The 22,136-nt window shown below is 46.0% G+C and overlaps 1 long non-coding RNA gene across 1 annotated transcript in view; it reads right to left on the reverse strand.

The window, feature by feature from the left end:
- The window catches only part of LOC134359760 (uncharacterized), an 87,844-nt gene that overhangs the window by 53,478 nt on the left and 12,230 nt on the right, over nucleotides 1-22,136 (reverse strand). The window contains exon 2 of the long non-coding RNA XR_010021199.1: nucleotides 14,048-14,141. This is a non-coding gene — a long non-coding RNA (uncharacterized LOC134359760). The remainder of the gene's footprint in view (nucleotides 1-14,047; nucleotides 14,142-22,136) is intronic.

Genomic DNA, 22,136 nt, shown 5'->3' on the forward strand with positions numbered 1-22,136 from the left:
AGGTCATGGGTTAAGGGTGAAAGGTGAAATGTTCAAAAGGGGAATCTGAAGGGTCACTTTGTGAGAATGTAGAACGAGCTGCCAGTGGAAGTGGTGGATGTAAGATTGATTTCAACATTTAGGAGAAGTTTGGATAAGTATGTGAATGTGAGGGTTATGGAGGGCTGTGGCCCAGGTGTAGGTTGAAGGAACGAGGCAAAGTAACACTTTGGCACGAACTAGATGTTTCTATGCACATAAAGGTGCTGGAAAACCTTTATGTCCTGACTTTAATTAAAATGCATTGCCCACACTGTGAAAAAATATTGCCTCCTTTGCTGCTTAATTTTTAAACCTGTATTTTTATTCTTAAAAATGTTGAAGTCCTAAAGTTATTTTATATTCTCTCCTCCGTTGTTCTTTAAACCAATTCTGCAAGAATGGGTAATCTCCAGAGTGTAGTGATTAAGATTTTTTGCAGAATGTTCTTCAGGGACCTTTTTAACTGTCAGTTCTAATAAAGCTTTCAGTAAATGCTTTACAATATATTTATGTAGCAACAAATTAAAAACCCTGGAATCTAATTGAGTAATGGTGATGTCTGATATTAACATTTAACTACTTACATCATTCAGATCAAATTAATTTCTTACCTTGACTGGGGGATCTAATCTTGTTCAAAATATTATTGTGTTAATATTAGTTTATGCGTGATGACATGTAATGTGCTTTGCACCTTGATCCCTGGAGGAACAATGTTTCGTTTAGCTGTATACGTGTGTACAGTTGAGTGTTTAAACTTGAACTTGGAATGTCACACTTCTAAGTGTTTTTGAAGGCGTTTTCATGTTTGGGTGTCAATGAAAGTCTCTAAGTGGATTTCTGATTATTCTTTTTACACCAAAACTCATGTTAAACTGAAAAATGATATTTCAATTAGCAAAAAAAAAAGTGCTGGAAATACTCAGCAGGCTAGGCAGCATCCGTGGTGAGAGATTATCTGAAATGTTAAGTCTGTTTCTTTCTCCGCAGATGCTGACTGACATTCTTTCAAAGTCCTCTGTTTTTGTTTCAATTTCCAATAGCCATGACATCTATTTGTTTGTTTGTTTGTTTGTTTATTTTATCAATACAGCACAGAACAGGCCTTTCCCACCCATTCAGGGGTGCCACTCAGCAACCCAGCTATTTAACCCTGTCCTAGCCTAATCACAGGATAATTTACAATGGCATCTATAAATTTGCTGATGATACAGCCACTGTTGGTAGAGTCTCAGATGGTGATGTGAGGTGTTCAGGAGCGAGATATATCAGCTAGTTGAGTGACGTCACAGCTACAAACTTGTACTCAACGTCAGTAAGACCAAAAAAGCTGATTGTGGACTTCAGAAATGGTAGGACAAGGGAACACTAACCAATCCTCACAGAGGTATCAGAAGTGGAGAGAGTGAGGAATTTCAAGTTCCTTGGCGTTAATAGCTCTGAGAACCTAACCTGGTCCCAACATATTGATGCAGCTATAAAGAAAGCAAGACAGTGGTTATGTCTCATTGGAGTTTGAGGAGATTTAGTATGTCACCTAAATCGCTTAAAAATTTCTGTAGATGTACCATGGAGAACATTCTGACTGGCTGTATCACTGTTTGGTGTGGAGGGAGGATACAGCACAGGATCAAAGCAAGCTGAAGAGAGTTGTAAAATTAGTCAGCTCCACCATAGGTACCAGCCCCAAAGACATCTTCGCGGAGTGGTACTACAAAAAGGTGGCGTCCATCATTAAGGACCCCCCACCCACCCAGGCCATGCCCTCTTCTCACCGTTACCATCAGGGAGGAGGTACAGAAGCCTGAAGGCACTCACTCAGAGATTCAGGAACAGCTTCTTCCCCTCTGCCATTCGATTTCTGAATGGACATCGAACCCGTGAACACTACCTCGCTACTTTTTTATTTCTGTTTTTGCACTACTTAACTGTTTAATTTACATACTGTATACGCTCACTGTAATTCAGTTCTTTTCTATATCTCTCATGTATTGCACTGTACTGCTGCCGCAATGTTAACAAATTTCACGACATATGCCAGTGATATTAAACCTGATTCTGATTCTGATCAATTAACACACTAACTGGAACGTGGGGGGAGACTGGAGCACTTAGCGAAAACCCTCACACCTCAGAGGAAGGACACACACACGGTGTCGGAATTGAACTGGCCCTGAGCTGTAACATCGTCACACTAACCGTTACACTACTGTGGCGTACTTAAGAAATTTTAATTAATATGGCCACGCTAACCCACTGTAGCCAATCAGATTGACGAGCATAGACAGTCAGAAACAAATTGCACTGGGAATGCAGACTGACCCCAGTGAAATGTGGATGTGAGTAATATCTGAAATAATGGAAGCTAGAGTCACAGAGTGCTACAGCATGGAAACAGGCCCTTCAGCCCATCTAGTCCATGGCAATTTGTTATTCTGCCTCGTCCCATTGACCCACACCTGTCCATACCCCTCTCACTCATGTACTTCTAAAAACTTTTCTTCAGTGTTGGGATTGAATCCACATTCGCCACTTCCACTGGCAACTCAGTCCACACTCTCACCACCCTCTGATGAAGTAGTTCATCCTCAGGTTCCCCTTAGACATTTCACCTTTCACCCTTAACCTATGACCTCTAGTTCTAGTCTCATCCAACCTCAGTGGAAAAAGCCTGCTTGCATTTACCCTATCTATACCCCTCATAATTTTGTATACCTCTATCAAATCTCCCCTCATTCTCCTGCACGTAAAGTCCTAGCCTATTCAACCTTTCTCTATCTCTGTAACTCAGGTCCTCAAGTCCCGGCAACATCCTTGTAAACTTTCTCTGTACTCTTTCAACCTGACTGATATCTTTCCTGCAGATAGGTGACCCGAACTGCAAACAATACTCCAAATTCATCTTCACCAAGATCTCACACAACTTCAACATAACCTCCCAAATCCTGTACTCAGTGCTCTGATTTATGAAGCCAAGGGCTTTCTTTATGACACTTTCTACCTGTGATGCCACTTTCAAGGAATTATGGACCCTGGCTCCCTTAGAATACATGTAAGGGGGTTTTGTCTCTTATGTTACTGTGTAGGCTCATTAAAATAGCTTCTTTGTTATGTTAAACGCTGAGAAAGTTTTTGTGCTAGCAGCCTGTTTTGGTTTAGAGTGTGATAAGAATATGTTACGAACCAATTGGGATAGTTGTTATGTTTTTGGTGTATTTGAAGATACTGTATGTGTGGAGTTTTGGGGCAGAAGGCAGGAGAGAGAGAGACAGAGGATGGACCAGGTGCTGTGAGTCCACTAACGGGGTTGGACCCCGAGGTGGGCGTTCGGTGAGGAGAGGAGACGGAGACGGACTCGTGTGGGGCGTCTGGTCGACCACCATTGTTGGTCCCAGGCCGCCGGTCGAGGTGGTCCGAGGGGCGCAGGGTGAAGAAGAAGGGTCCTAAGCTCCAACTGTTTGTGCACAAAGAAATTGAACTTTGATGAGTGTGGCGCCTTTTATTTTCCTTTTATATTTTATTCTCTATTAATTATATAGTTCTAGTAATATCTATAAACTGTAAATCATTTAATCGTAGCTGGTGTATTGTCTGTTAATTGGGCGGGGTGGGGTACATCACACAGCATCCACACAAACTAATTACCCAGTTCGGTGGGGCCGAGGGCTGTTTCCCTAGACGACAGCGAGCCGAGCGACCCTGAGGCTGGCCGGGGGGTCTACATACAGAAGTAGCAAAAATTAATTAATGGAAATTTCACTCTATAACTCATGTTCTCAGTTATATTTATATATTAATTTGTTTGTTTGTTATTGCTTGTTTCTGTTTTGTATTTGCACAATTTGTCAGTCGTTGTTTTGTGTGGTTTTTCATTGATTCCATTGTAGTTCTTGTTGTAATGTGAATGCCTGCAAGAAAATGAATTTCAGGGTAGTATATGGTGATATATATGTACTTTGATAATAAATTTAGTTTGAACTTTGAAAATGAAATTAATTTACGTCTTTATTACACTGATAAAATTGGAGAACAAATCTAAACTGGATTTGCAGTAAAAGTAGAGGCTAATAATGACGTTAGATAATAGTGTCAGTTGCAGTTTACACAATCCAGTCAGTGGGAGCTTCAATTAAATGGTACTGTTTTATTACTGTGGTTCATAATTAAGAAGTCAGTCCTGGAGAGGGATTTGAATCTGTCAGGTGTCAGAGGTCAGAGGTTGGACTTGCATTTCTATTCCTTTACTCACCTCACTACAGTGGAGAGATGTCATAGGCGGCAAGTTAACTCTCTTCACCTATTGGTGGAAAGCAATTGGAAAGAGAATCAAAAGACTTCAGATCATTGTGATCCAAACGGTGGTAATTCAAAGACAAATCACAGAACATAGGAAGCAGCATCCGCTGTCGAGCACTCCACCAGCCAGGTCCTGCCGTCATCTCGCCACTCTCATTGGACAGGAAGTACGGGAGTCTCAGGTTCAGGAACAGTTATTACCCCACAGCTACCAGGCTCCTGACCCAGCGTGGATAACTTCACTCGCCCAACAATGAGCCTCAGGTCCCACACCACCAGGTGCAGGAACAGTTATTACCCCACAGCGTGGATAACTTCACTCGCCCAACAATGGAATGATTCCACAACCTATGCACTCTCCTTCAAGCACTCCGCAACCCATGTCGTCCATATTGTTTATATCATTTATGTATTTGCACAACTTCTCTTCTTTTGCACATTGGTTGTTTGTTAGTCTTATGTTTATGTATATTTGTTCATATTTTTGTATTTTCCTATAAACTTGAAAATGAATTTCAGGGTAATATATGAAGACGCACGTGTACTTTGATAATAAATTGTCACAATGTGCACTGGCAATATCGGAACCCAAGTGCGGAGGAAAGACAGACTCCAATGTAGGGACAACAACGAGAGTTTATTTATAATAATTCTAAAAGCTGAGCGACAACGCGAGAAGTAACATTCTCAAAACTAGGACACCTTGATTAGCGTTAATCGGGCATCCGTTTAAATAATACAAGTAACATGGATTCCCGGAGCCTATCAAAATAACTTAACAAGCTTAAACAGAAAGCATCAGGAGGCCACACTACAGAGAGTGAGTTGCTCGAGGAAAACACAAGGAACTCTAAATGATTAATGACTCTCGTTAAACAACAATTAACCAGTTCTGGTGTCCTAAAAACCTTGGAGCCCAATACTCTCCGGTGCCCCGCACAAACCCAAAGAGCTCATTACTTAACTTTACTTTGACTATGAACACTACAGCACAGGACAGGCCCTTCAGCCCACAATGCTGTACTGACCGTTTAACCTACTCCAAGATCAATCTAACCCTTGCCTTCCACATAACAACCCATTTTTCTTTCATCCATGTGCCTATCAAAGAGTCTCTCGAATGCCCCTGATGCATCTGTCTCTATCACCACCCCTGTCAGGGTATTCCACACACCCACCACTCTCTCTGTAAAAGACCTACCATATAACCATATAACAATTACAGCATGGAAACAGGTCATCTCCGAACCTTTAACATTCCTCCTATACTTTCCTCCAAACACCTCAAAATTACGCCCCCTCCATATTAGCCATTTCTGCCCTGGGAAAACCGCCGACTTTTCACTCGATCTCTGCCTCAAATCTTCAGTCATGCTTTCAAAAAGGCAACCTTAGCTAATTTCTGGTAACTCATTCAGAATGAGGGAGAGTCACAGTTGAACATAAGGATTCCAGTGAAACATATAGTAATAGTCTAACAGCTTCACAGAGTTGATCATTTTTTAAAATCAGTTTCCTTGGTCAAAGGTTAAGGGTGAAAGGTGAGATATCAAAGAGGAACATGAGGGGGAACTTCTTCGCTCAGAGGGAGGTGAGAGTGTGGAACGAGCTGCCAGTGGAAGTTGTGGATGTGGGATTGATTTCAACGCAAGAGAAATTTGGATATGTACCTGAATGGGAGGGATACTATGGAGGGCAGGTCGATGAGACTGGGGGTAGAATAACAGTACGTATTAGATGGACCAAAGCTCCTGTTTCTGTGTTGTAGTGCTGGAAGACTCTAATTAAAAAGCATTGCCCTCTGTGAAAAGGTTGCTTCTTTTTGCTGCTTAATTGTAAAACTTTTATTTTTATTCTATGCCTCAGTACCGTGTGTGTTATAGTTCTGGCTTTTTCAGTCTCAACACCATCGCAGATGGATCAGATTCTCAGGGATACTTGACGCTTCCTACAAACACGTTTCCAATCCGTCAGGACAGCAAGCACCGGCCAGCCAGGACATACAGAGCTCCCGGAGGGAGGGCAGCTTAAACAAGCAGCAAATAGTAGGGTCAGCAGAGAGTGGACCAGGAGCTGATGGACCGTGAAATGGATTCCAGATGTCGCCTGTGAGTGACAGGGAGCTCGTACCGCAGATAACTTAAATCAACATTGCCTGAGACATCAGACGGGGCCAGGGTGGTCTGGATATCTACCTTCTAACAGGGAAAGGCAGATAATATTCCATCCTTTGAGCGATGCAGATTCAGCTGTTACCCAACATGATAAATTGCAACCCAGAAAGAGTATACCTTTGAGGAGAACCATAAATACACCGCGTACTGGGACCAATCACTGCTCGACGCACAGAGATTAAAAGGTTTGAAACTTGTGTGATGAAGTGCTCCTGGAAACTATCACTAATGCAATTCACATCAGAGTTTCACAGGTGAAGATTCACAGAATGTACAGCTTTGCAAGGAAGCCATTTTCCCCAGAACCTGGACCCATGGAAACTCTTCAAGTAGACATCTTGTGGTTCCTTAAGGTTGTCATATCCAGAGGGGGGTGTGGGGGGATGGTGTTAGGCATGAGCTCCCACTACCTATTAAATGCTCCCAATGGCATGCGTCTCAAAAAGCCTCTGACAACCAAGTCCGGCTCCCGGGCTTCACGTGTGGTTTAGCTACTAGGCCTGGCAGAACCACTTCTGCTGACAAGAGAAGGAGCAAAGGTGGGTTACTGGCACCTTAACACCAGTTACTTTGGGCAGATGGGGTTTGTCAGCCGTGGTTGGCAGCTCACCTGGGGTTACGTCCATGCCCCATGTGGCATCCATCATTTTCAGAACTTCCCCATTTGGAACTTCTCCAAAGTGCACTCCTTCTCGAAGGACACTGTGGCAGCTCGTCTAGGAGAAGGTAGACTCTGATCTCAAACCTCCGCTGCCTTGTGGCTATACCCACTCATGGGGAAGGTTTCAGGAGGAAAATTTTGGAGCTGGAGCCTCTAAGGCAGTCCTATGTTGAGTTCAACACTGACTGGCAACTTCTGCAAGGCTGCTCATGCCAAACTGTGTCGGTCCCTGCCGTTCCTGAGTGCATCAGGCTCCCCTTTTCCACACAGCTGGTGGACCCAAAGGAATGGCAGAGACCGATACAATTTGGCACCCAGCTAAACAGTGGGAGGAGAGAGAGCAGCACGCCATGCGTGCGCAGCCCTCCGGTGAAAAATGATATCGTATCTGTTAAATAGGGGCCATGGACAATTCTGATTTGATGGAGACGGACGTGAAAGCATAGAGGAACATCTGGAAAAATTTCTGAAACGCCCGTTCACTGATGTTGTTACTGCGTGATCGGGAATCTTTCGGAGGGAAGGCCTCAAAATCCCCGGCTTTGCCTGCTGTTGGCAACCGAGATTGAGGTTGAATCGTTCGGCTAGAGATGGTGCTCGGTACTCGGTGTCGGAGAGCTGATCGAGGCTCGAAGTTTTCGGATGACTCAGAGTCGGACTGTGGTCGGGCATGGCAGGGAGAGTTTTTCTTCCTTCTCCCGTCTGCATGAGATGTGGGACATTTGAGAAACTTTGAACTTTTACTGTGCTCATGGACTTCTTCATCAAGTTATGGGATTGTTGCACTGTTGTAACTATATTATAATTATGTGGTTTTGTCAGTTTTTTCAGTCTTGGTCTGTCCTGTGTTTTTGTGATATCACACCGGAGGAAATATTGTATCATTTTTTAATGCATGCACTACTAAATGACAATAAAAAAGGACTGCGTGTCTTCATAATCTATTACAATGTTAAGGAACCTTTAAATTTAAAATATGTTTTCTATTATCTACAAAACATTGGAGCCCAGTAGAGGGGCAGGCAGTTGGCTTGGGCAGAGCCCTTGAATACCCACCACCTGGACCCTGGAATGACTAACCTGGCCAGGCCCAGGAGGAGGCCGACCAGGGACCCCACCCAGCTCCGTGCTGGGTGACCACAGAGATGAGAAGCATGCAGCTGCAATGCAGTCAGAACCTGGGCGGCAGCCCCCTCAAATTGTTGTTTTGTGGTAGCAGTGCAGTGTGCGATGTAGAAGTTACTGTAAGTTACAAAGTAAGTATATAGAGCAAAAGAGGAATAGTGAGGTTGTGTTCTTTGGTAAATGGTCCACAAGTGGGCAGTGTATTAATTCAAACAAACCCTGCAATTTCTGAAGGATATTGTGGATAAGAAGGTGCGTGGTGTGTAGGTCTTCATTAGTCAGAGGAATGAGTTCAAGAGCTGCAAGGTTATGTTACAGCTCTATAAAACCCTGGTTACACCACACATTTGGACTGTTGTGTTCAGTTCTGCTTGCCTCATTAGAATTTCCTCTCACAGTCCAAAGATGGACCAGTTAGTAGCGTAATTGGTCATTGTAAATTGTTCCACGATTAGGCTAGGATCAAATCAGGTTGCTGGCAGCGTGGATCATTGGGTCGAAAGGGTCTGTTCCGTGCTGTATCTCTACATATAATAAAGTCTGATTTGTAGCAGGGAAATGAGGCAGGACAAGAGGATAAGTATCAGTGATTGAGCACTTAGGAAACCAGGACCATTATGTCAAGAGGGTTAGAACAGCAGTGAAATTGGATTTAGAACATTCCAAGGTAAAAGCAGTCAACAGATAAAGGACAATCTCTATGGATTGAAAACAAATCTATGACATGAACCTTTGGAATCTTTGTCTTCAGTTCTGATTGCCTCATTACAGGAAGAATATGGAAGCTTTGGAGAGGGTGCAGAAGAGACTTACCAGGATGCTGCCTGGTTTAGAGAGAAAGTCGTATGAGGAGAGGTTGAGCGAGCTGGGGCTCTTCTCTCTGGGAAGGAGGAGGATGAGGGGGGTACCAGATCAACTGGACTGTCAGAGACTTTTTTCCAGAGTGAAACTGACTAATAGAAGGGGCATAACTAAAGTGATTGGAGGCAAGTACAGGGGGATGTCAGAGGCAGGTGTTTTTAGGCAGAGAATGGTGGGTCCAGGAGTGCGCTGATGGGGTCGGGGTAGAGGCAGATACATTAGGGGCATTTAACAGACTCTTAATTAGGCACATGGATGAAGGAAAAATGCAGGCTTTGTAGGAGGCAAGGGTTAGGTTGATCTTGGGCTAGGTTAAAGGGTTGGCATAACATTGTGGGCCGAGGGACCTGTTTCGCGCTGTCCTGTTCGATATTGGTGAACAGGTTGATATCAATGCAAAACACATCACTCTTGAAGGGTTTTGGCCCAAAATGTTGACTGTTTATACGTTTCCAAGATGGCACCTGACCTGCTGAGTTCCTCCGGCATTTTGTGTGTCTTGCTCTGGATTTCCAGCATCTGCGGTGTCTCTTGGGTTTATTGTTTGTTATTAATGCTGCTCTTTAACAAGTAAAGCTGCTTTTTTATCAAGTCAGATTTCATTTATTTACCACAGTAACAATCTTCAAGACTGCAGGTTGTGAGAATAGATTGTGTCTATGTACATAAAGATTAAACCCTGTGATCATGATAAAGAACCACTGAAATGTTTGATTCTCTCACACTGGTTACTAACAGTACATAATGGGCCATTGTCACTGAGATATGGTCACGTTCTCCCAGTAATTTATCTGCTTGTGTGTTGTGGAAAAGCACTGAATACGTTAATGAGTAGTTTGTTGGTGCTCAGAATAGACGGTCCTTTTCACATTTAAAGCATAATTGGACAACACAGGATCAGAATCGGGTTTAATATTTATTGAAATACCGTTCAGAACGGGCCCTTCCGGCCCTTCGATCCACGTTGCTCAGCAACCCCCGATTTAACCCGAGTCTAATCATGGGACAACTCACAATCACCACTTAACCGACTAACCTGTACGTCTTGGACTGTGGGAGGAAACCGGAACACCCGGAGAAAAAGCGTGCATTCCGCAGGGAGGACGTACAGACTCATGAACTCTGAACCCTGGAACGCCGCGGGCTGTAATAGCGGCATCCTAATCGCCACACTACCATGACATAGACAGTGACATACACACACTTCGATAATAAACATACTTTAACTGCTTTTATAAAATAAATAAATAGTGTGAAAGAGGAATGGTGAGGTAGCGTTCATGGACCGTTTAGAAATCTGATGACGAAGGGGAAGAAGCTGACCCTAAAATGTTGAGTGTGGGTCTTCAGATTCCTGTAACTTCTCCCCGAAGGTATTTCTGAAAAGAGGGCGTGTTCCAGATGATGGAGGCCGCCTTCTAGAGGCATTGTCTTTCAAAGATGTCCTCGGTGCTGTGTTCTGTTGTGCCCATGATGGAGTTGGATGAGTTTACAGATCTCTGAGGCCTCTGCCCCTGCACAAATGATGCATTGAGCTGAGGGCTCAATGTAGATGTGGTACATGAATCGGAATGTGGGCAGCACCCTGTCCGGGAGAGTCTGGGCCCCCACTGCCACCTCATTGGCTGGAATGTGTTTCAGCTCCCTGTGCATCTTCTGTGAGATAAGGCCTTGGTTCCTAAAATAGCACATTTTGTGTACTACATGAGCGATCATTCCTCCGAGGGATAACCCTTATCCCAGATTCCTCATCCTCCCAGCGTTTCATCTCTCTTGCCACTTCACCCCTTTTGAAGTTACTCATCAACATAAAAGTAAACAGGTTTTCCTCCGCCTGGAACAATGAGTTGGTCGGCTCCACCTCCTGAATGATTTATATCTGTTTTCAGGAGACTCCCCCTCCAGCACCTCTCTGAGCCTTTCAAACTGCCTCTGTGTTTCTCTTTCACAATCCTCCAACTGATCGTGTGAGAGAGAGAGAGAGAGGGATATATACTTAGAGGGGGCAGGTGGGGATGGAGAGAGCGAGAGGGAGGTGTGCGGATGGGGAGAGGGAGGGGGGTGGGTGGGAGATGGGGGGGATGGAGAGAGAGAGGGAGAGAGAGAGAGAGAGTGGGGAGAGGTAGGGATGGAGAGAGGGCACAAGGCGGGGATGCAGAGAGGGGTGGGGGCAGAAAGAGGGCCTGCGGTGGAGAGAGGGGGGAGCGGGGGGGTGAGAGAGAGAGAGAGATGATGAGATGGAGAGGAGGGGTGAGATGGAGGGGGGAGATGGAGAGGGGGGAGACAGAGAGAGGGAGTGAGAGAGACAGAGAGAAAGAAATAGAGCGAGATAGAAAGAGGAAAGAAAAGAGATAGAGGTAGAGAGTGAGATAGATAGGAGAGAGATAGAGATAGAGATGTATAGGAGAGAGAGAGAGAAAGATGAGGTTTTGATTGACATTAAGTCATTAGTGAGAGAGACTGAGAGAAAGAGAAGGGGGAGAGAGAGAGAGGAGAGAGAGGGGAGAGGGGAGAGGGGAGAGGGGCAAGGGGAGAGGGGGAGAGGGGAGAGGGGGGGCAGAGGGGAGAGAGGGGAGGGGGAGGAGAGGGGAGAGGGGAGAGGAGAGAGGGGAGGGGAGAGGGGGGAGAGGGGAGAGGGGAGAGGGGGAGAGGGGAGAGGGGAGGGGGAGGGGAGAGAGGAGAGAGGAGAGAGGGGAGGGGGAGGAGAGGGAAGAGGGGAGAGGGAAGGGGAGAGGGGAGGGGGAGGGGGAGGAGAGAGGGGGAGAGGGGAGGGGGAGAGGGGAGGGGGAGAGGGGAGGGGGAGAGGGGGAGAGGGGAGGGGGAGGGGGAGAGGGGAGGGGGAGGGGAGAGGGGAGGGGGAGGGGGGAGAGGGGAGAGGGAGGGGGGAGGGGGAGAGGGGGAGGGGGAGAGGGGAGAGGGAGAGGGGGAGGGGGAGAGGGGAGAGGGGAGAGGGAGACAGGGGGAGAGGGGAGGGGGAGAGGGGAGAGGGGAGAGGGAGAGGGGGAGAGGGGAGAGGGGGAGAGGGGAGAGGGGAGAGGGGAGAGGGTGGAGAGAGGGGAGAGAGAGACAGAGAGAGAGAGAGAGAGAGAGGAGAGAGAGAGAGAGAGAGAGAGAGAGAGAGAGAATGAGAGAGAGAGAGAGAGAGAGAGAGAGTAGAGATATTACCATGGCTGATTTCTGATGCTATTTAGTAGCCACATTAAGTCATTAGAGATAATTATCACAGGGGGAGAAGAGTCAACAGCGGGAGTGACCTGGAATGCCTCAGCAAATTATCCGAACACATGCAAAATAAACTTCACAACTGGAAACAGCTAATCATTCGTTTACTCTTCTCATCACAATCTGGTGGACATGGTTCACAGTGTGGAGCAGCGAGAGTGGATACCACTGCCTCCTCCAAAGGCTCGACCCCTCAGTCCCTTACCCAGCCCCCAGGTCAGTCATCATCAGTCCGAACTTCCCGGTTTGCTGCCAGGATCTGACCCACCATCACACTCCAATGGCCAAAGCACAGCAGGTAGTTCAGATTTAGTTTCAGGTTCAGGTTCAGGTTCAGATTCAAAGTCCAAAGTACATTTATTATCACAGTATGTATACTTTATTCAACCTTGAGATTCACCTCCCGACAGGCAGCCACAAAACAAAGAAACCCAACAGAACCCATAAAAAAATGAAGACCGTCAAACACCTAACGTGCAGAGGGAGAACAAAACAAATCGTGCAACCAGTGGAAGTAAGCAAATAGCATTCAGAACAAAAGTGAGTCCACAGACATCAAAGCAACCCATACAAACTGCTGGAGGAACTCAGCAGGCCAGGCAGCATCTCTGGAAAAGGGTTTTGGCCAGAAACATCGACTGTACTTTTTTCCACAGGTGCCGCCTGGCCTGCTGAGTTCCTCCAGCAGTTTGTGTGTGTTGCTCAGATTTCCAGCATCTGCAGATTTTCTCTTGTTTGTCCATAGACATCAAGCCCAGAGCAGCGAGCAGGCCACAGCCTCAGCCTCAGTTCAACACAGAGCAGAGCAGCGAGCAGAACCGGCCTGACCCTCACTTCTTGTTCTGACACCCTGCCTTTTCAATTCATCTGGCCTGGTGTTTGAATCATCCAAACACTGGGTTGTTCCTCACATTAGGACCTAGGCCTCGTCACATCCGTACACTCTCCTGCCATGTTCTGGCCCGTACCCAACCTTTCCAAATCAGCCTGGTGCAAACCTCACTCTCGGTTTAGGTAGACGGGCCTCGGATCTTCCTCTCCTCCGCTCCAACTGTGCTCCACTCCACTCTGCTGGATTTTGCCTCACACCCGTACACTTCGACCCTTGACCCAGCCTCGCCTTCACTTGCCTCTCCATTGCCCGTGGTAATCGTTTACCATAAATTTTATAAGAAGAAGTGTTATTAATAAAGTACTTAGTTGTATTGTTTGTTTAGTTTGCTGCCAGTAAGTCGTTGCTGACCTTCACCAGTTCCATCTTAAAACAACGACCCAATTCAAATTCATTCATCTCATGTACTGCAAAACATCAATGAAATTTGTCGTTTGTTTTAAGAATGAACATACCCAAGGACGTGCTGGGGGCAGTCAGCAAGTGCCACCCACATTCTGGTCCCAAGAAGGCATGCCCACATTGTTCAGCAGAACAAAGATAACAGCATCGAAGCAAACCCCTTTCCATCATCCCACCCCCTCGCACACGCAGACAGGCCTCCAAGCCCAGGGGAGGCCACCGCCAGGCTTCAGTCCTTCCCCCGGACTCTGAGACATCGGGTCTCCATCCTGCGGTCTCTGGCCTGGACTCACTCCCCATCTCCGGACTTGCCCGGGATGTAGACTTTAACCTTTGGCTTTGCCTTTCAGACTTCCCCGACCTCTGATCACAGCCTTTGATCCTAGAACTCACCAATCATGGGCTTGACTTCACTCAGAGTGCCTCGTGTGCCAGGCTCTGGGAACTCTTCTCGGGGTGGTGTAACAGATGTATTGAGTTATTGGACCTGGATGAACAATTTAGAGAAATAAAATCAAATCCCATTCGAGACATTGGGAACTTAAACATCATTAACTAAATTAATCTGGAATGGTGTTATACATAGCGGTTAGTGTAACTTTATTACAGCACCTGCTGTCTGTAAGGAGTTTGTATTTTCTCGCCATGACAGTATGGGTTTCGCTGGGTGCTCTGCTTTCCTCCCAAAGACACGCAGCTCAGTAGGTTGATTAGCCGCATGGATGTCATTGGGTGGTGTGGACTCACTGGGCCACGCTCCCTTCTCACCACCACCATCCGACAGGAGGTACAGAAGCCTTAGGTCCCCCACCACCAGGTTCAGAAACAGTTACTACCCCTCAACCATCAGGCTCCTGAACTGGCGTGGATAACCTCACTAACCGCAACTCTAGCCCAATTCAACAACCTACAGACTCATTGTCAAAGACTCTTTACAGCTCTCGTTTCTCTATTATTTGTATTTGCAATTTGTCTTTATTTGCATATTGGTTGTTTGTCACTCTTCACCTGTTTATGTACCATGGTCAAAGTCACTTAAATCACATCTCTTCCCCATTCTGATGTTTGGGGTCTGTACAACAACTGAACCTCTTGACCATATCTGTATTATTTTATCTATTGAGTTGCTGCCACATGATTGGCTGAGTGGATATTTGTATTAATGAGCAGGCATACCTAATAAAGTGGCCACTGAGGGTATTTCTCCGTTAGTGCTGCAGCCAGCCAGACGTTTATTTATCTGCCTGGAGATAGGTGAGTGTTGGAAAGTGAGGGTTTGACACGTGGGTTTAGTGATTGATTTATGAGACAGGATTAATCACTCTTTACCACAGGTCTGGTGCTGTGAGCGGGGGAGAACTCTGCTCTACAGAGCAAGGTGTACCCAGGCATTTAATTTGGAGAGCGAGATGGAACTCAGCAAAGAGCAATAAAAAACGCCATTAATTTTTAGATTAAAACCTCCACTTACTTCCTGCTGTGTCTTTACACTTCACACTGCTGGCTTCACTTTCTTGTGACAAGTGGAACGGGATTGATAAAAGCCTAGCTGTGGGGTCAGATTGGAACTACCTGTGTCTGAATGCTAAACAGGAGTTGGCTAAATTAAAACATGTCCATTTCTCGTCTTTACAGATCTGAGCCCAACATCCACTGAGTCCTTGAAACTGTTGACATTTTGTATATAGTGCAGTAAGGGAGGTCGGGTGGAGTGGGATGGGATTAGTCCAGTAGCTGGGGGCAAGAATTGACCACACTGCTCAGTAAGGACTTTTCTTACAGTTTGCAAATACAAAGAACAAGGCAAATAAGGCAAGGAGAGAGGGAGGGAGGAGAGAAAGAGAGAGAGAGAAAAAAGACTGCTAACCAATTTACAACGCAAGTGCCATGTTTGATACTTTGGAACAAAATCTTTATGCAGTGAGTTAAGAGACATTAAGACTGATAATATAGACATCAAATGATATGGTCCTAATGCAAGCAAATGGGGAGAGCAGGAAGGTATGGACAGAAAGGGCCTGTGCCTTGTTCTACTGTAGGTCTATAACTCTGTCAGTCAAAGGTGAGCCAAGATCTTGTTGAAAGGCTGGAGGGTTGAACTCTGTTCCTGCTCCTCGTCTCACAGTAAGTAGTCCACATGATGCACTGATAACTCCGCCAGGGCATTAACACTACACCCACCACAACAAGAAAACCGTGGAGCCGAGTAAAAGTCTTCGCAATTTATTTCTAACATTCCCTATCTAATATTTACCAATACAAAGGATGATACCTAAAAATAGAATTAAAACAGTCACATTAAAACAAAGGGTTTAAAAGGTTTAAAAAGTTAGAAGTAAAGAGCACACCTAAGATAGTTTCTGATCTCCACGTGACAATGTGTAGTCCCATCCCTCTGTTACCAATATTTATTTTTATTAGTTTTTTAATTTAGAGATACAGTGTGGAATTCAGGCCCGACGAGTCATACCGCTAGTAACCCCTGATTTAATCCTAGCCTAGTCACAGGACAATTTACTAATTAATCTACTAACCAGCATGTCTTTGGACTATGGGAGGAAACGGGAGTACCTGGAGGAAAGCCACACAGTTCACAGGGAAAGCGTACAAACTCCATGCAGACAGCACCGGAATTGAACTCTGATGTCCAGACGCCTGAGCTGTAATCGCCTTGCGCTAACTGCTTTGTTACTGTGCTGCCAGTGAAAGGTATATTACACTGAAATGAAAGGGGGAGAATGTCATAGGTTAGTGGTTGTCCATTGTGTCCGACAATTACAGGAAACCTGTGCAGGAGAGCTTTCAATGTTGAAAACCCTTTGCACTGGGGCAGTTCCACCCTCTTGACCTCAGAGGTCCGGGTCCAGTGGTACGAACAAGCGTCACAAACTGGGGTCGTCCTTGGCTGCAGTGGATGACCATGATGTCTTCTGTGTCCTTTCATGCCCTTGGCTCTCCACAGGGTGTTGCAGATCCAGCTTCCTGGCTGTTGGATCTCACCGGAGATCTCATCCACCCAGTCTGCTGAGCTGATTTCACATGCTGGGACATGAAGTCCCTATCTCACCGGGGAATGAGGCTCGTTGGCTGCCCCTCACCTGGTTTAACGGTTGAAGCGGTGTACCAGGGTGTGGTCGCTTGTCGCAGGCAAACAGCTACTTTATACTTTATTGTCGCCAAACAATTGGTACTAGAATGTACAATCATCACAGCGATATTTGATTCTGCGCTTCACACTTGGAGCCACAGGCGAGAGCTAAGTGTCCAGTGGGGACCAAAGTGAGTGAGCTACCCCAGAATGGACATCACAAGCCCCTTCACCAGAGGTACTACCCCTCTCTGGACACCCCACACACCCCAATTATAGATTATTATTTAAATAAAGGAGTTACTTTCATCCAATTTCAATGCTTGTTTTTATAAAATAAAATTGTATGGTGGCTCATGTGACCGTCTTTAAATATACATAGCGTTGAGACTGCGTCAATGGACTGATCTTTCTCAACAAGTATAGGCACCAATGTGGTGTAGCAGTTAGCACCACACTATTACAGCTCAGGCCAGAGTTCACAGTTCAAATCCGCCACTGCCTGTAAGGAGTTTGTAGGTTCTCTCCATGACTGCGATGGTTTCCTTTGGGTGCTCCCGTTTCATCCCACAGTCCAAAGATGTACCGGTTAGTAGGCTAGTTGGTCATTGTAAATTGTCCTGTGATTAGGCTAGGGTTAAATCGGGGGCGGGGGGGGGTTGTTGCTGGGTGGGTTGGCTCGGTAGGTCAGAAGGATCTGTTCCACACTGTATCAGTAAATAAAATAAAGTCTGATTTGTATCAGGGAAATGAGGCAGGACAAGAGGATAAGTATCAGTGATTGAGCACATAGGAAACCAAGACCATTGCGTCAAGAGAGTTAGAACAGCTGTGAAACAGGATTTTAATTTAAGGCATCCGTTAGTCTTGTGAGACCATGGATCTGTGCCCGGAAAGTCTTCACTCTCCAGGGCGCAGGCCTGGGCAAGGTTGTATGGAAGACCAGCAGTTGCCCATGCTGCAAGTCTCCCCTCTCCACGACACCAATGTTGTCCAAGGGAAGGGCGTTAGGACCCAAACAGCTTGGCACCAGTGTCATCGCAGAGCAATGTGTGATTAAGTGCCTTGTTCAAGGGCACAACACGCTGCCTCAGCCAAGGTTTGAACTCACGACCTTCAGATCACTAGTCCAATGCCTTAACCACTTGGCCACGTGCTCACAGAATTTTTTTTGAATAGGATTTAGGACATTCCAAAGTAAAAGTAGCCCACAGGTAAAGGACAATCTCTATGGATTGAAAACAAATCTATGACATGGAGTATTGTGTTCAACTTTCATCACCTCATTACTGGAAGGATGTGGAAGCTTTAGAGAGGGCGCAGAGAAGATTTACCAGGATGCTGCCTGGATTAGAGAGCATGTCTTTTGAGGAACAAACACAAAATGCTGGAGGAACTCTAAACAATGTTTTGGGATGAGATCCTTCTTTAGGATTTATGAGGAAGAATCCCAGCCCGAAACATCGACCTTTACTCCCCTCCATCGATGCTGCCTGACCTGCTGAGTTCCTCCAGCATTTTGTGTGTATTGCTCTGGATTTCCAGCATCTTCAGAATCTCATGTGTTTATGTCTTATGAGGATAGATTTAAGTGAGATAGGGGCTTTTCTTTTTTCGAGTGAAGGAATGTGAGAGCTGACTTGACAGAGGTGTACAAGTTGATAAGAAGCATAGACCGAGTAGACAGCAGGAGACTTTTACCGAGGGTGGAAATGGCTAAAATGGGGTGGGGATGGGAGCATAATTTTAGGGTGTCTCTGGTAGTGGTATTCCGAATTTCCTGTCCGCAGAGTTTCCTCTTTGTCACTCTTGCACAGGGGTTTCCAACTGGGGGTCCATGGACCCCTCAGTTAATGGTTGGAGACCATGGCATAAAAAAAGTTTGGGAACTGTTTCTCTGGCAGAAACACATCAGATCTGCTTTCGAACGAGCAGTCTGACAATGCCCCAGCACCGCAGAATGTCTGTTTTATGTTCCTGCCAAACTCCGATAACCCTGCAACCACACCACTCGGCTTTGAAGGTTTACTGATGGTGTTTGAGTGGAAAGCAGGAGATGTGAGCTGCATTAGAGTGCTTCAATTATTAATCACACTCGAAAACAAAACTGATGCACCCTGCTGTTAGAGGCTGGGTTCCACTGGGACTTTCTGATCAAAGGGTGGACTGCTGTATTTATTAAACCTGTAGGCTGTGCTTTTTTTCAGCATTTTGGGTCTGGAGCTATCTATTGTAGAAACATCCCCCCTGACTGTGAACTCTCTCTAGGTTGTTAGATAAACCAGGCAAAATATCCTCCAGCCTAATCGAGGCACCAAATGGGCTTCAACAACAGAACTCGCTGTTCCTCAGATAAACCAGGCAAAATATCCTCCAGCCTAATCGAGGCACCAAACAGGCTTCGACAACAAAGCTCACTGTTCCTCAGAGTCTAACAGAACCTTTCCTCGTAAGTTTGGAAACGTTAACCTTTTGCCCCCTTCCCTGACCATTTGATTTAACCTTCAATCGACGATTTAGACCACCTACAGCTCATATTTACATGATCAGAAAAGCTCACCAACGCTTTTACTTTCTGAGGAGGCTGAAGAGGACTGGACTGGGCACATCTATACTCACTTCTTTCCACCAATGCACAGTAGAGAGCGTCCTAACAAGCTCCATCTTCACACGGTTCGGAAACTGCACTGCAGCGGGCAGGAATGCTCTACAAAGAGTAGTCGAAACTACCCAACACATCATCGCACCAGCCTACCTGCCAGATACAGGTATATATGGAGAGGTGGCAGAATAGGGCCAGTAACATCATGAAGGATTCCACCCACCCTGCTCAGGGACTGTTTGTCCCACTCCCATCAGGGAGAAAGCTACGTAACATCCACGCCCGGATCACAACAGTCAAAAACAGTTACTTTCCCCAAGCTGTAAGACTGTTCAACACCTCCACCCACTTAAACACCCCTCCGCCACGACATCATTTCCTGTCAGTCACCTTATGTACAGACACTCCTGTGCCTAGCATCACTTTGTGGACATACAATCAATGCATATACACAAGGAATTCTGCAGATGCTGGAAATTCAAGCAACACACATCAAAGTTGCTGGTGAACGCAGCAGGCCAGGCAGCATCTCTAGGAAGAGGTACAGTTGACATTTCGGTGTTTCAGGTTCAGTCCTGACGAAGGGTCTCGGCCCGAAACATTGACTGTACCTCTTCCTAGAGATGCTGCCTGGCCTGCTGCGTTCACCAGCAACTTTTAAATGCATATACACTATCTTTTATACTTATACTTATTGTGTCTTGTTTATTATGGTTCCATTTTGATATCAGAGAATATATACAGTATACAACCTGAACTTCTTACTCTTCACAGACATCCATTAAAAGAGAAGAAAACCCCAAAGAATGAATGACAGGAAAACATTAGAACCCCACCCCCTCTCCCCCTCCCCTAACCCACCCATTCAGCTTTACCTTGTTGTGTGTTTGTGCTGCCTCAGATCCGGAGTGACAATTACTTCATTTTCTTTACACTTCAGTACTAGAAGTGACATTAGACAATGTTGAGTCTTGAATCTTCGGCAGGAAATCCACAGGAGGGTATTGAGACAGTGTGGATCAGACACCAAGGCTGCTGAGTGGCAGTCGAGCCGGTGCCTCTGAGGAACCGAGCAGCAAGGGAACCGGGTGACCTGATGATCCCAGGTTGACTGTGTATGGCTGGCTCAGTGAGCTCTCCTGCTGTGTCAGCTTGTCTGGTGCTCATGTTTTCTTATTTAAACTTGGTCTTGTTTTATTTAGAGATACTGTCTGGAACAGGGCCCCCCAGCTCACTAAACTGTGCCACCCAGCAGCCCACCGATCTAACCGGACCCCAAGGGGGCATTTACAATGACTAATTAACCTCCTAACTGCTCCCTCTTTGGACTGTGGGAGGAAACCAGAGCACCCGGAGGAAACCCACACGCTCACACGGAGGACGTACAAACTTCTTTCAGAGGACACCAGAACTGAACTCCAATTTCTGACACCCCAGGCTGTAACAGCGTCATGCCAACTGCTACGCTACTGTGCTAATCCTGCACTTAAATGATCTTCTATCAATTTCCCTAATGGTTCAGGGACAGGGATGAGGGGAGTTAGAGGATGGAGGTTAGAGGTAGTGGCCCCTAGGTTGGCATGTCCAGAAATTAGAGGCCTGATGTCTGCGACTCTGGACCACGGACTGGAGGTTAGAGGCCCAGAGGTAGTTTATCCTAATTCTGCTCTTGTGCCTTCTAAATGCAGTGGAATATGAATACACTTGGTGGCCACTTTATTAGGTACACCTGCCCGTTAATGCAAATATCTAATCATGTGGCAGTAACTCAACGCATAAAAGCATGCAGACATGCTCAAAAAGGTTTGACTGTTATTCAGACTAGGGTAACATGTCTGAACGACTGGCGTCCTGTCACACTCACCTCAATAATAAGCAAATACTTTGAGAGGCTGGTCAAGGACCACATCTGCAGCTTGCTATCACCCTCACTGGACCCCCTACAATTCACCTACCGACATAACCAATTGACAGATGATGCAATAGCCACAGCTCTACACACCATCCTTACACATCTGGAGAAGAAGGATGCTTATGTGAAAATGCTGTTTTTGGACTACAGTTCAGCATTCAACACCATAATTCCCTCCAGATTTGACAAGGAGCTCAGAGACTTCGGCCTTCATCCTGTCTTGTGTAGCTGGATCCTGGACTTCCTGTCAGATCGCTGTTAGTGGGCTCCCTCACCTCTGTCCCCCTGCCCCTCAATACAGGAGCCCCTCAGGGATGTGTACTAAGTCCCCTCCTTTACTCTCTGTATACCCATGACTGTGTCACCACCCACAGCTCCAATCTGCTAATTAAATTTGCTGATGACACTACACTGATTGGCCTAATCTCAAATAATAATGAGGCAGCCTACAGAGAAGACGTCACCGCCCTGACACAGTGGTGTCAAGAAAACAACCTCTCCCTCAATATTGCAAAAACAAAGGAGCTGGTTGTGGATTACAGGAGGAATGGAGACAGGCTAACCCCTGTTGACATCAATGGATCTGGAGCTGAGAGGGTGAACAGCTTTAAATTCCTCAGCATACACTTCACTGAGGATCTCATGTGGTCTGTACATACGGGCTGTGTGGTGAAAAAGGCACACAGCGCCTCTTTCACCTCAGACATTTGAAGAAGTTTGGTATGGGCCCCCAAATCTTAAGAACTTTCTACAGGGGCACAATTGAGAGCATCCTGACTGGCTGCATCACTGCCTGGTATGGGAACTGTACCTCCTTTAATCGCAGGATTCTGCAGAGTGGTTTGGGCAGCCCAACACATGTGTAGATGTGAACTTCCCA

This window comes from Mobula hypostoma, chromosome 21 (genome assembly GCF_963921235.1).
Source record: "Mobula hypostoma chromosome 21, sMobHyp1.1, whole genome shotgun sequence".
In the NCBI taxonomy this organism is placed as follows: domain Eukaryota; kingdom Metazoa; phylum Chordata; class Chondrichthyes; order Myliobatiformes; family Myliobatidae; genus Mobula; species Mobula hypostoma.